The 14,517-nt window shown below is 50.8% G+C and overlaps 1 long non-coding RNA gene across 6 annotated transcripts in view; it reads left to right on the top strand.

Annotated features, from left to right (window-relative positions):
- LOC105748408 (uncharacterized) overlaps window positions 1–14,517 on the top strand; it is a 137,176-nt gene that overhangs the window by 96,366 nt on the left and 26,293 nt on the right. For all 6 annotated transcript variants that reach the window (XR_004475692.2, XR_004475694.2, XR_007470740.1 and 3 more), the window contains exon 2: window positions 14,016–14,128. This is a non-coding gene — a long non-coding RNA (uncharacterized LOC105748408). The remainder of the gene's footprint in view (window positions 1–14,015; window positions 14,129–14,517) is intronic.

Below are 14,517 nucleotides of genomic sequence, written 5' to 3'. Positions count from 1 at the left end.
AAACCGGAAAGATCTAAAATCTACATTCAAGTTCTTAGAAAATTTTTTAAATGTATGCAAATTTTTAAAAATGATTTAAGAGGTTGAAGGGTTCTGGGATGGAATGCTGAATTCCATCCAACAAAAGAATCTAACTGTATTGCAAATGTATGAAATCACCTCACTGAAGGGGTGGGCGGAAGAGGGTCCGACCTAAGTTGCATTGGAAATGATGGGAGACTGTGAGAGACCAAAAGCGAGGAATCGTACGTATCTCTGTATTCTAGTCGAGAAAGTTGGTTCCCATGGGGGTATGGAAAATGAAGCCACTAGTCATGAAATCTGGAGCTGAAAAGTTAAACAAATGGATGGCAGATTGTGGGAGCCAAGTTTCTCACCATTGGAGTGGGAGGTTACAGACAAGGCAGGGGAGAAGACTGCAGTGATCCACATGGGAATTGATACACTTATACTCCAACTTGACTTGCCTCGACTTGACCTACAAGTTGGAGGCACCAGCTTGCTGTTCCTTCCCCTTGGAAGCAACCGTCTCAGAAAGAAGACAGCCAGGAGCTGGCACTGGTGCTGGAATGCCTTCCTGTCCACAGAACTAGCCCTCATCTCTCTGTGCCAGGCACTCTCACAGGTAACGATGTCATTTGGTCAACCCCCAAAATGTCATGAGAGGAAGTGATTATTCCCAATTTGCAGATGAGAACACGGAGGCTAGAAATTGACTACAACTGGGTGCAAGCCCTTTTCCTTTTTCTGATCCTTTTCCTTTTCTGATCATCTGTCCACCCTGGCTCTGGCTCTGACCAGCATCCACCTGCCCGGGGTCCCAGATAGAAGCTGTGCATTCCCCCAGGTGTGAGCTCATGACATCCATCACCACCCATGGCTTGACATGGCCTCCCTAACAGATAATCACCTGTTCTCTGCATATGAGTGTGCCTTAGGGAGCTTATCAAATCCCAAAGGGGAAATTGCATCCTCTGGGGAAAATATCTGTGGCGAGGGGACCGTCTTGTTTCCTTTAGCCGTCCTTCTGGATCACAGCCGAGTCCCTCAACGCACGCACGTGGCACCCGAGAGTGTGGGCAGAAGCGCTCCTGCTGAGTGGGATGAAACCTTGCAAGCACTCTGAGGGTTGAAACTTTGAAGAGGTTGACATCTTTGAGAACTGAAGAACCTTTGAATCTCCCTTCGGCTCCCTCTACCCCGACCACAGCCCTTCTCTTGATGTCGAACACGTGCTCAGATAGAAAACAGTGAGGCATGTGTCTAAGCCGACAGGACTGTTTTGCTTGTTGCTGCCTCAGTGATTGGAAACAGACCTGCCTCGGAGATCCCCACGACACTTTAAATGGAGGACACCCCCTGTCGGCCGTATCCACGGATTTGCAAGAAAGAGCAGGGAATGACATCTCTGCTGCCTGGAACGGCGCCTGTGTGACCTGGCAGCGTTGTGGGTGGGTCCCTCTTCCAGCTGCGGAGAAGAGGGGACAAAGGTGCCTGGACTTACTGGGAAGCACGTCAAGATTAAACTGAAATGTCCAGGAGCCCACAGACGGAACCTTCCAGAACAGTGTATGACATGACCCCCTTCACCCACACCAGCCATACAGGTGACATCCGCCTCTACCTGATAAACAGCCTCCCTTCAAACCAGAACACCTGGCTTCCATGCTCTCTTCTGCCACTGAACCAGCCATGGCACCCCGGGTGAGTCCCATGGTCTCTTACCAAAGAAGCGGACTGGATATTGTCTGAGGAATCCCAGCTCTAAAAGTCTATGAGCTCTTTTGTCTCTGAGTTAATGGGAAATCGGCTACATCTCGTCCTCTTCTCTATGTGGTCGAAGTTAGGAAACATTAACAGCCAGAGATGAGCTGACCAAATTCTGAAGAGGGAAGGATTTGGGGACCAAATGGGGAAGGATGGGGGACCAAAACAGGTAACAAGAGTATATGAACAGAGGAAATTCAGGTTGAATCAACTTTCAACGAATCTTTATTGAGTAACTTCTACATGAGAGTCACCAAACTGTCGGAGGGAGCAAAGATAAAACCAAGATTCTCTCCCTGAAAATCCTACATTCTAAGCGATGCATTCCGTAACGCTCAGCAGAGGAAAAATAACCCAGAACTTGCATATACAATAGGCACTGTGGGCACAGTAAGGCTAAAAAGAGAGACAGATGTAGCGCAGGAGGTCAATTTCAGGCGTAGAGCAACGAAAGAAAGGGAGGAAGGGTAGCCTTCAAGCATCAAGCGCAGTAATAGGGCCTTACTTTGTGGTCGATCCTGGCACCGCAGGATTTAGCCCTAGGTACCGCCACGCCCAAAGCTCCATCACTAGGAGGGGCTACCAGGATTCTGGGGATGATGGCAGGTTTCGAGAGGACGTTGGGGTCACTGGGCTGTGAGGATCCTGGAGAGAGAGGGGAGTGGGGTAGGGAGGCCGAGGCCTGATGCACAGTGGGGGCTGTTTTACATTAAGGACTACATAGCGGGTCAGGGTATGAGGCAAAGGGGGCCCCCTCTACGCCCGCACACCTGTTTACTGACGCTCTGTAGGACCTAATTCCTCACCGGCGTGAGCTAACACTAGAAGCTCCTGGCCATCACTCATGAGTTGCACCGTGTGAACGAGTTTTCAGGTCTCCTCCTGGAAACAAGTTGAGATAACTGGGAAGTTCGCGAGAGGCTGGGTCTCTAAGTTGGCTGGACAAGGAGGATTTTTCTGCATCATAACTTGCAGAGGGTCCCACCTGCGTCCAGAGGGGAAGTAGATACTTGTCTTGCTTTGGAGATCTCATGGGGGAATTAAGCAGAATATAATTTCTGTCGAGAACAAAGCAGGGTCAGAGTTCCGAGAAGGGAGTCGTCCTTGCTAAGGGGATGGTCTGAGCTGAGAACTCACGGGCTGTGCTTGCATCGCACGGTTCTACCCTTCGTTCCAACAACAAAACGTAGACTCGGTGTCTCTAGAACGGACCTGGAGGGGCCTTCACAGTTGCTTTTAAAGGTAAACTCACCACGACACCTGGGTCTTTTCATCATCCGTATCGGTTTGCTGGGACCATAACCAAGTTATCAAAGCAGGGGCTTAGAACAGAAACGTACTGTCTCAGTTCTGCAGATCTGAGGTCTGAGATCAAGATGTCGGCAGGGCTGGCTCCTTCTGAGGCTGCAGGGGAAATGTGCTCCAGGCCTCTCCCGGCTCCTGGCGGTTGGCTGGCTGTCTTTGGGGCTCCTTAGCCTGTTGCTGCATCACCCCAATCTCTGCCTCCGTCTTCACACGGTGTTCTCTTTTTGTGAATGCCTCTGTGTCCAGATTTCCCTTTTTTTATTTTTATAAGGACATCAGTCATGTTGGATTAGGGGCCCTCACTAATCCCATAGGACCCCGTCTTAACTAATTATATCAGCCATGACCCTATTTCCAAGGAAGATCACATTTTGAGTTTCTGGGGGTTAGGCTTTTAACATGTCCCTTTAATTTAGAGGGGCATAATTCAACCCATAACAGCATCCTTTCTGCACAGGGAGCCAAGCTGGAGGACCCATCAGGTCCCAGGAAAAGGGATGCAGGGGGCTGGGTCCCTCCCTGTTTGAAGCAGCTTCGGAGGACCCATCATCACAGGTGTAGACTGAGCTCAGGTCCACGGCAGAGCCCGGTGTGAGCTGAGATCACTGGACCTCCATCCCCCTGCTGGGGGCAGGCCCTGGGGCAGGACTCCCAGACCCACCCTGACAGGGGCTACCCCAGGCTGAGGATGACCCTGGGATCCTGGCACACACCCAGAGGGGAGAACCACTGCCCCGTGCGGCAGACCCGGAATAATGGGCTGCTCCGGGCACCAGCTGAACCCACCCAGGTGAGACGTGGCCCCGCTGTGCTTCATCTTCCCCCACTGCAAAACGGAGGTGATGCTCTGTCCTGCCCTGCCCCCCTCGGGTCAGGCGAAGCCCCCGTAGGAAACCAAGATGGGACGGCTTTGAGAAGACCCCACACCCGGCGACACAGAGAGTACTGACGCTCTGTGCAGCCCCGGCCAGCGGGCGCCAACCGGCTGTCTCATCTCCTCGGGGCATCCCGAGTGCCTGCTGGCAGGGACACTGTCTGATGACTAAAACGTACCTGGCCTTCCCCAGCCCCGCTTCACACGCAGTACAGGCTCAGCCAGTCCTCGTTGGCAGCCTGCCCCGCCTCTCCGGCTGCTCAAGGCAGAGGCTGAAACCTACCTGGGTTGCGTTTCAGGAGTCCCGGCCTGCCCTCCCGGACGCTGAGCTCTGAGGGCAGCAGCCTTTGGGGCTGGGCTCTGGCCAGGTGAGCCACCTGCACCTGTGGCTCCGGTTTCTCCCGTGCCCCCCCCCACCCCACCCGCCGCCCCAGCTTTTTTTCCAGAGTGTCTCCATCCTGCAAGACTGACAGCTGACTCCGGGCTGGGCACAGAGTGTAGGAAGTGGTCTTTTCAAACGTCCCTCGCAGCCGCAGCTGCCGGAAGCCCCGCTGCCGCCGCGTTGCCTTATTTACCCTGGCCACCGGGCCACTCCTGGCTGCCCTGAGAAAACCGATTATGGTCCAGAGCCAGGTCCTTGCGTGTTTCCTCTCTGGAGGTGAATTGAGTTTTAAAAGAAAGGTTTCCTGCCTCCTGTGACACCGTTTTGGTTCGTTTTATCTGTCCCCACCTGCGGGGCAGGGAATTAACCTGCTGCCCAGGGCCGGGCCAGCGAACGTTGTAAGGCGTGCAAAGCTCACGAGCGTGGGTCTGACACCACACCAAGGAGGCCTGTTCTCCTCCACAGAGCATTGTGGGAGGGAGGCCCAGGCCCAAATCTGAACAGGGCTCTGCGTAACTCGATATGTTTTCTTTCGTTGCTGTAGTCACTGTGTGCCGGATTTAACTCTGCCCCGTCTGTGTCTGTGTATGTTGGGTTGTTGCAGGGGGAGGGGAGAAGGAGGGGGGGGGCACCGGAGGGGGAGGGGAGTGTATCCATGTGGTTTCTTTTTCCTCTCCATCTTCCTTTTTTCTTTTGCCTGCCTTGCTCACCCTTTGCTATATGTACCCTAACACGACTGTCCTCATGTCTCGGTCCTTAACCCTTTGGGGATGAGCGCTGCGTTTTGCGCTTCCTGTAATGCATCTTCACAGACCCCCTCAGGCGCCCTGTCTGGGAAGCGCCGGGCCTGTCAGAGTTAACAGCGGGCCTCTGGAAACTTGAACTTCCCCCAGAAGTGCTTGTGCAGTAATTAGCAGAGCCCCACTCCGATACAGAAAAAGATCCCATCGATTATAAACAAACAAGCAGCAAAGGACCTCAGAGCCAAGAGTCACCAGTGTGCCCCAGGCCCGCGGCAGGTACCCCCTTTGCCAAAGGCTCAGGTCCTGTACCTTCCAGAAATGGGATGGAAGCGTAAGCTTGGTGCTCCAGCAAGATTCGGAAGGAAGGTGGGACTCTGTTGTCCAATGAAAACCTATCAGGCTGGGCCTCACTCCTGAGATGCCCGAGGTGAACCGACCCAAGGATGGTAGAAAGAGTCACTCTTGGCGGCCTGGGCTGATGATGGATGTTCCTTCCTGGCTGAATAGAAGCCTTGCTTCACATTGCTGGAGGGAGATGCAGGCTGGCCAGATATTCTGGTACCTACTAAAGGGTGGTGGCCAGAGAGAGCTCCTCACACAGGGCGGGCTCTGCTCTCAAGGGGGGTGGACATCATTCCTCAGGCCCCAGGGCCCCGCGGGATCAGGGGATGGGAGTAAAGAGCCTCAGTCTCGCTGTTTATTTTTCTCAGCCATCACAGAAATGCTGAAAAATACAGAACTTTGGGTCTCCTTGCGAGGGGAAGATGTCTTGGCTCATCCTGGGCTATATTTAGAATGGAAAATGTGCTGGCTCACAGAAAACTGGTCATGTGCCCTTCTCCAGGCTGCGCGCTGAGCTGGGAGCCCCGCCCCGTGCTCCCCATCCTTCACACAGCTCTGACACCCGCTTCCTCCTCCAGGGAGCCCTCCCAGCCTGTAGGAAGACCCCACAGGATAAGGCCCGGTTTTCCTGGTTAATAAACTTCACAAGCGTCCCCCTCTCGTGAGGACCACGAGAACCTAGTGTAGCGCTGTTTGCGAGGCCGGGTGTGAGCTCCGAGCTGAGAAGGGCGTGTTGGACCTGAACGTGGAAATTCCGCTACCTTCCCCCACTCCTGCTTCTCCAGGGGTGAGGGCTGGAGACAGTGCGGCAGGGAGTGGACGCAGGGATCCTGGCCCGAACGACAGTCCTGGGTCCAACGCCATGATTGTACTCTGGGGAATAATGTCACCTTAGGCACAGAGAGCTTCGTGGTGGTGATGATTCAGCGGGTCCCCATCAGCACCCAGTTAACTTTCTTTTCGTAACCATCAAAATTTTTTTTTAACATTTTTATTGGAGTATAATTGCTTTACAATGGTGTGTTAGTTTCTGCTTTATAACAAAGTGGATCAGTTATACACATACATATGTTCCCACATCTCTTCCCTCTTGCGTCTCCCTGCCTCCCACCCTCCCTATCCCACCCCTCTAGGTGGTCACAAAGCACCGAGCTGATCTCCCTGTGCTATGCGGCTGCTTCCCACTAGCTATCAGAATGTTTTTAATGAACCTGGAGGTTTGTTGCATCACTGTTTTTCTGGTGAATCTGCACATGATTTCTCAGAAATAACAATCCAAACCCGCCCTGTCGCCGATGCTGCCCAGCGCTACTTCCCACTTTACTGGGGACAGGGGTCAGAAGAGGCACCGCTGAAGACAGGCATCTGTCACCCGTGCTCGTGGGGACAAGGAGGGCAAGGAGGCAGTGGGTACACAGTGGGACTCTCACTTCTTGGGCACCTGTCGTGGGCCGGGGGCGCCACGCACCATTTCTGATCCTCACATCCCCTCTGTGAGGTGGGAATTATTGAGTCCTTTTTCCCGTTCAGGAAACCAAGGGTTAAATGCCTTGTCCATGGACCTTTCCCCCACCCTCCTTGCCCAGCTCCCCACCACGTCTTGCTGGTTGTCTCTGTGAAATGCAGCCCCTTGGTCTCCCAAAACATCGCCCGCAGCCCAACTTCTCACCCCGCGAGACTCATATTCCTCACAGACCAGCATGATCATTGGGAAATGCATGCTCCTCCCTGGAACCTGACAGCGGCTTCTTGTTGCTCTTAGAATGGAATTCTGACTTCTCCCTGTGCACAGCCAGCACCTCCCCTAGGTCCTAGCTGTGGCTCACCCACTAGGCGCAGGCTGGTCCTGCCTCAGGGCCTTTGCATGTGCTATTCCGTGCCCCTGGTTTGGACCCCGGACTCTGAATACACTCCTGGTCTCTTCCTAGCGAGGTCTGAGGCGCTGTTCTACCTTTTGGTTAACTCTGCAGCCCACTCTTGTACATCTGTTCTCTTGGGCAGGAAGCAGGCATTCCGGCTCTCACACTCTGGGGCTGGTACCTCCATCGCCAAGGCTCAGGCCACACCAATACCCTGTAGTCTGCTCCCTTGTCCCAGGGTGAGCCACGCCCCCAAGATGCAGGGCAGCTGCCTCCTTCTTGCACAGGCTCTGGTGGATGTGATTTTTCCACCTGGGGCCCCTTGGCCAGAGCTCAAGGCTCTGCGATTAGGGCGAAATGGCTCCTCATTCGTGGGACTTTAGCACATGAACTGACACATCATGTCCTAGAGGCCCAGCCAGAGGGGAAGAGGACAACCTTTGCCTGCTGTAGACGGCCTTTCTTAAACCCAGTGCATTCTGCACTAGGATTTTCCTATTCAATGATTGCATCATCTCAGAAGAAAACTCTCTTATAACTAGTGTAGCTTGGGCTGGCTTGAACATCCAGCACCTCCCCACACACCATTTGATCTATTGCTTCAAAATAATTTGTTTCCAGTTATCGGGCTACTGAGATCCACCAATCACCTGGAAGCAGCCCCATATTTGTTGCTCAGAAAAACTGGCCCTTCCAAAGAGCTCCTCAAAGGTGGCCTGGGACAGTAGCCACTTGGAGGGGACACTTTAAGACAACAGCTGATCCTTTGCACAGGATATTTGAGGCCCCCAGAGGGCAAATAAGGTTCCCTTCCTCGTACCCTCTGCTGATTTCACTGGCCTCCCCCTCTGAGGTCTACACAGCTTGAAGTATGTGCCTTCTAGCTCAAAAATGAAAATTTCACATGAAAAAAGAAAAGAGACAGAGAGAAGACAAATGTGAAATAACATTGACTAGATCATCGAGGCAGCCTGTCAACCATATTTTGCCTCTCTGATTTTTTTTTTTAGCCCTAGTGTCACACCTTCCTTGTCATCAATTTTTAACACGTGAGCATTTTGTAATTAAAATTCAGTGTCATCGAACAGGTCATAGAGTGTGAGCAATATTCTCTTTGTTCTAGAAATCCACATGTAATGAAGCTGCCATTCACAATTGTTTTCCACTGGGCTGCTTATTAAAAAAAAAAAAATGATCTTCAAGGAACAGACATAGGTGCATTTTCCCAGCATGGGGTCCATCAGGAATGAAAAACTTACCAATCATAGCCCAGGCCCTGAGGGGTGTGTGTGTGTGGCAGGGATGTTGTCAGATGTCAGTTTGGGCCGATTGTTTCTGAGGTCACGTGACTACGATTCTTGGGTTTCCTGTGGTGCATTTTATAGACTGATGTCCCTTCTTAGAGATAAATTATTAGATGAATGTTTATGGATGAATGCACATTCAATGTGCTGGAGTTGAGGTGGGGAGCCCGCGAAGCTGCAGGAAAAGGCTTTAGAAGACAGACAGGGACGAGGGCGCTGAGCTGGGGCGCCCGTTGCCTGTGACCGAGACCTCCTGCACCGGAGACAAGAATCCTGATGGTCAGACCCCAAGGCTCACCTGGAGAATGAGTGAAACCAAAGCAGCCTCTGCCAGAGGCCCCAGAGGCCCACCACGGGGGTCACGAACCACAGTAGGGCCTGATTTTTTGGTTTGTTTTCAATACCTGAGCCAACAGGTAAACATCTAGCGGCTTCTGGCTCTCTTTCCAAAAACAGAGGATTTGGGCTCACAGTGTCTGACCCCTCAGTATCAATCTGCTAAAGCTTCTTATTAGCTGCCCACGGTCCCTCACTCCTCATCTACTGAGCCCCGTAGGTCTCTGAGTTGTGGCCTCGCCTCATGGGACATTTAGATAGGAAGAACTATCTTTCTTCCTTTGGGGCACCTCACTCCCTCCTACTGGGGTAGTTGTGGGCAAATCATCCTAGAGCCTCAGTTTTCCCATCTCTATAACGGGTTGACAATGGGCCCTCATAGGGTGGTCCGTAAAACTCCCTCCCCTCTGCCTGCACATCCTCAGGGGCCACCGGTGTGTTTTTCTGGAGGGAAGTCAGCTGGGTACTCTGTGTGCCAGCAGCCTGCATGCCGTCGTCCTCCTGAATGCTTTGTTGGAGGAGTGAAGACAGAATTATTCAGAAACAAGTGATTTCCCAGCTGCGGTCTCCTCTCTGATGACAAAGAACTCCCTAGGCCCACATGGGAGGTGAGGCAAGAATTACGTGCTGTAGAAAGAAAGGCTGCTGGGACCATCTTGAGTTTGTTTGTAACTAATCTCCAGTAATTTAGATCTTTTTAATTCACAGTAAATCCGATTCCCTCGACAACCTCTACAGTGAAGTATCAGGAGTGTGTGTGGAGACCAAGCGTGGGGAGGCTTTTTGTGTTCCCACCACCAAATCCATAGTTACCTTCCAAGTTGAAATCTTATCATATTTAACTGGTTCCACATAAACAGATCTGTGTGTATTTTCAGTAGTTTCAGCTGAAACCTGTTAAGAACAGATGTGCAGATGGTCGCCCAGCACTGATCCATTTAAATGTATTTTTCCACGAGCAGCGTTTTCCCTCTGCCCTTCCTTGAGGGGGGAAGAATAAGAAAGTGGGACCGTTATTAAGATGGATATTACACGCTTCTGAGTCTCTGCAACCAGCGTTTGCTGTCGGTTTTCCAACAGCAATGTGGCTCACGAGGCTGTGAGCACAGGGTGTGCCTATAATGGATGATGTTTGAGCCCATGTGGCTGGGAGGATGGGCCCTTAGCTCTCTCTGGCTGCCACCCATGTAAGGGTGCTTTCCCGGCTGCTGGGGAATCAAGCAGCCCCTGTCCTAAGGCTGGAGTAAGTATAAGTAATTCACCTCTTTGACCCTTTAGTTTTTTTAAGCAGAAAAAATACAAGGGGAGGGGGGTGGTATAAAAGAACTCCTACAACTCAGCAACAACCAAAATCAAATCATCTGATTTCTAACTGGGCAAAGGACTTGAAAAGCTATTTCTCCAAAGGAGACAAATGGCCAAGAAGCCATGAAAAGGTGATCAGCGTCACTGAGAATTAGGGAGATGCAAATCAAAACTATAAGGAGATATCGCCTCACACCCATGAAGAGGGTTAGTATTAAAATTTAAAAAAACAACAACAGAAAATCACAAGTATTGGCAAGGATGTGGAGAAATTGGAACCCTCATACGCTGCTGGTGGGAAATGGAGGTACGGAGGTTCCTCAAAAAATTAAAAATAGAACGACCATATATGATCCAGCAATTCCTCTTCCGGGTATATAGCCAAAAGCTTTGAAAGCAAGATTGCAAAGAGACTTTTTCGCACTCACGTGTATAGCAGCAGTAGTTGCAGTAGCCAAAAGGCGGAAGCAACCCATGTGTCCATCAACAGATGAATGGATAATCAAACGTGCTCCGTCCATACAATGGAATATTATTCAGCCTTTAAAAGGCAATTTGGACACACACTACAGCAGAGGTGAACCTCAAGGACATTACGCCCATTGAACTAAGCCAGTCGCCAAAAGACAAATCCTGTATGATTCCACTTAACATGAGTTATATAGAGTAGGCGAATTCACAGAAACAGAAAGTAGAAGGGTGGCTGCCAGGGGCCGGGGGAGGGGGCAGTGGGGAGTTACTATTTAATAGGTATAGAGTTTCAGTTTTGCAAGATGAAAAAGTTCTAGAGATCTGTTGCATAACAATATTTATGTACTTACTACTGAACTGTACACTTAAAATGATTAAGATGGTAAAAATGAAAATGGGGGAGAGAGGGTCAAATCGTGATTACCGACATGGATGGGTGAGAGGATTCCATGAGATAATGCGCACTTAGCAGGACGTTATCCTGTGGGCTGCAGAGATTATAACTAAGATGCAATGAGTTAAGGCGAGTTGTTTCCCCAGGTTTGAATGTTTGTTCTCCAGAAGGCTCCTCTCCCACCCTCCCATTGCCCACCTGACAGAGCTCATCCGGCCTCCCAGGTCCCCATCACAGGCTGTAGCCATCTCGAGGACTGTCCCCATGGGCTCAGCCTGTGCCTCTGGGGCACAGAGTTCTGCCCTCCCGGCCTGCTTTCCCCAGCTGGCACTGGCTGTGAGAGGCTGCCCGGCTGCTTTCGGTGGCTTCTGAATAAACCACAGGACCCCCAGTTCCTTCTGTCTGCAGGCTTTCATCCCATTGAATTTGCCCTGCATTGGGAGGGAGAGGGAGAGCTTGGGTGGGGGATCATGATAGCAGATGAGCCTCGGGGGTTCAATGCCAGCTGCTTCCAGCTCCAGTTCTGCCCCAGTGGAACCCCTAGCCCCAGTGTGTCATGGGTGAAAGAGGGGTGAGGGCCGAGTTGGGCTTCATAATCTCTAAAGATTTCAGATCTTTGTGGGCGTGGGGGGGGGGGCTCTGTCCTCCGAGTTCTGTCCAGCCTGGTCCCCTCCACAGGGCACAGCATCTGACAAATTTAACATGCCTGAGTTTGCTTGGTACCTCACAGGACATTGTGAGCGGAGCGTTCACACAAGCACCTCTGTGTTTTTATGTGAGCTGGGACCTGGTGGTGGTATGTCCTGGGCCCTGAGAGCAGCACGAGGCTTGGAGGCCCTGGCAGAGAGATCTTCAGCAAGACAGGCATCTCTGCTACCTGACAGGAGGAGACCCCCCAGCAGGGCTTGGACTCATCTGAATAGAAAGACGAGCAGCTGGCTTGGGAGGTGAGATCAGATTCCTGGGGCAAAGTGGTACCACATTTGTCTTAATGAGGAGGAAAGAACCAAATCAAAGCGTTCGTTAACACTTCAAAGGAGTTAAAAGAGCCCATTTGGCTCCCAAGTGCTACCTCTCCTGGCTGGTTAAGTGTCTGGTGAAGAATCCCATTATCTACTCAGGGGGAAGATGCCAAGGGCTTCTCTTGCTGGCTGAGAATTGTGGGGGGCCCTGCTCTCGGCGGGGGCGCTGCTTCCGGATCCCAGCCTCTGATCTGCTTAGGAGGTGCTTCTAGGGATTCCTGCTTGTCTGCGGACATCACGATCCTCTCCAGGCTTTTCATATCCCTTCTGTATTTCTTTCCCCTGATGATTTCCTTACCGGCTCTTTTTGCTGTCGTTTCCAGAAGTTAATATTCAAAAGCCTTGATTTCTAGGACCCGTTCTGGACTTCACAGGAGCGAAAATCAATAGACTCAAGACTTGGCTTCATTATTCATTTGACTCAAACTGGTTTGGGGCAACACCTCTGAACCCCAGCCAGAAACATCCCCAAATGGGGCTCTTGCCTGGAATCTCACTGCTCACACAGGAGACTTGAGCACACTTAGCAAGTGAGAAAGATGCCATTCCCCTCCCCTCGCCCCACCCCGGGGGAGTTTCAGTCCAGAGCTGCCCCTCCTGAATAGAGACCCCCCCGAAGTAAGCCTGATCAGACTCTCCCACTCTGCCTCCATCTTCTCCAGACTGCTTCTAGATTCCCCTCCTTTACTCACGTTGCTACCCCCCAACCACCGATATTTTCAGAATCTACACACATATTCACCCATCACTCTGGTTTCCAAATATGATCTTTATCAATACAGTGGTGTTTCCCTAAAATGACTGACAGCTGCATGACCTTTCTTTTCAGCCACAGATGAAAGGGGACTTAAAAGATACGTGCGTGTGTGCGTGTGTGCGCGTGCTCGAGTGCATGCCTGACTAACGCACATACGCCTAATGGAAACCAGGATAAATTACAGAGAACGGCAATGTAATGATTACAAAAAGGTATACGAGGCATAACCCATTAGTGAGCTACATTTTGTTCAAAGCTGAGATACTCGGGCAGAATAACATGCTTTGTGCCGGAATGCAGTCAGCTGTAGCAATGACTAATAATATAGTTGAGGATCTGTTCGCATTTTTCCCCTTTTGTGCCTATTTTCATAAGTTAATAACTCAAGCATGAAATTGTTTCAGGCTGAAAACTGGTGGTGAGAGCACAGCAAACTTTGTGGGAAACAACTCTGTGTTGTTGTTGTTACTTAATTTAGTTCGGCTGTTTTCAAGTTAGGGGAGTGGAAATGCCCATGCGAGTTTTCTTGAGCCATGTGTGTTTGTGAAGCCCAAGAAAGTTTGGGATTGTGTTATACAAAGCACATTTTGACTGACTACAGATAGAAGTTTTCTTTTCATACACGTGTGCTTCTGCTTAGTACCGGTCGGGGTCGTTGGCGGCAGGGGGTGGGTAGGTTTGGAAGAAATTGAATCAGAACGTTATAAATGACATCATTCTGGACTCACCTGCCTTCAACTAGAAAACTTCTATCCCAAGTCGAAGAGACTGGTGAGCAAACAGCTGCCTTAAACAGCTGGGGGTGGGAGTAGGGGTGAAACCTCCTGCTGGGTCTTAGTAAATTCCTGGAACAAAGGAAGGGGCAGAAACAAGATGAGTGGTAGTAACGCTGCTCGTTTCTCCAGGAGTCCGGTTTACTGAGCATTTTCCTGTACCCAGAACCAGAGAAAGTACAACTGCAGGAAACCAGATTTTCTACAAGTCTTTAAACATTTTTCCCTCCTCTTCTTTTATTGGGGCAGGAGACTGAAAAATGCAGAGAATAATATAACAAACACCGAAGTACCCACATTCCAGAATTAACACATGTTACGATTTTGTAATGATGACTCTAACATTACTGATAAAGTTGTTTTCTTTCCTTTATTTCACAGATGGGCAAAGTGACGAGCTGGAGGGGATAGGACACGGCTGAAGGCTGAGGCGTGCAGCCTCCAGCATCTCTCTTCTTTACGAACTGGATCCCTACAAGGAGATTCTCAAGCTGGTAAGGCAAGCATTATTGTCCCACTTCATAGCTGAAGAGCTTGGGTCCCCAGTGGATGTGGATGAGGGCCTCCGTGTTCTGAGCCCCGTGCTGGGCTCGGGACAGAACAGAAGACAAAGCCCAAAGCAGCCCAGATCCCTGCTGGAGGGAGGGATACAGAGAGTGCCTGCGTGGATGGGAAGCAATTCCCTGCAGCCAGGGTTAGCTTCACCAGGCTCCTAATCCAGAAGCAAGCCAGCAAATTTTACTTAGGAAGACATTCCATAGAAAAATGTGTACTTCGTAGGGTATATTTGAATCAATGACTCAGTTACGGGTCATTGCCAAAGAAAAACAAAATATCCTGCCACCCTGTGAGATGATGTGATGATTGTTATTTTTACTAGTAG

Source organism: Orcinus orca, chromosome 13 (assembly GCF_937001465.1).
Source record: "Orcinus orca chromosome 13, mOrcOrc1.1, whole genome shotgun sequence".
NCBI lineage: Eukaryota > Metazoa > Chordata > Mammalia > Artiodactyla > Delphinidae > Orcinus > Orcinus orca.
Note: the sequence above shows the minus strand (reverse complement) of the source record. Positions and strands in the feature narration are given on the sequence as shown.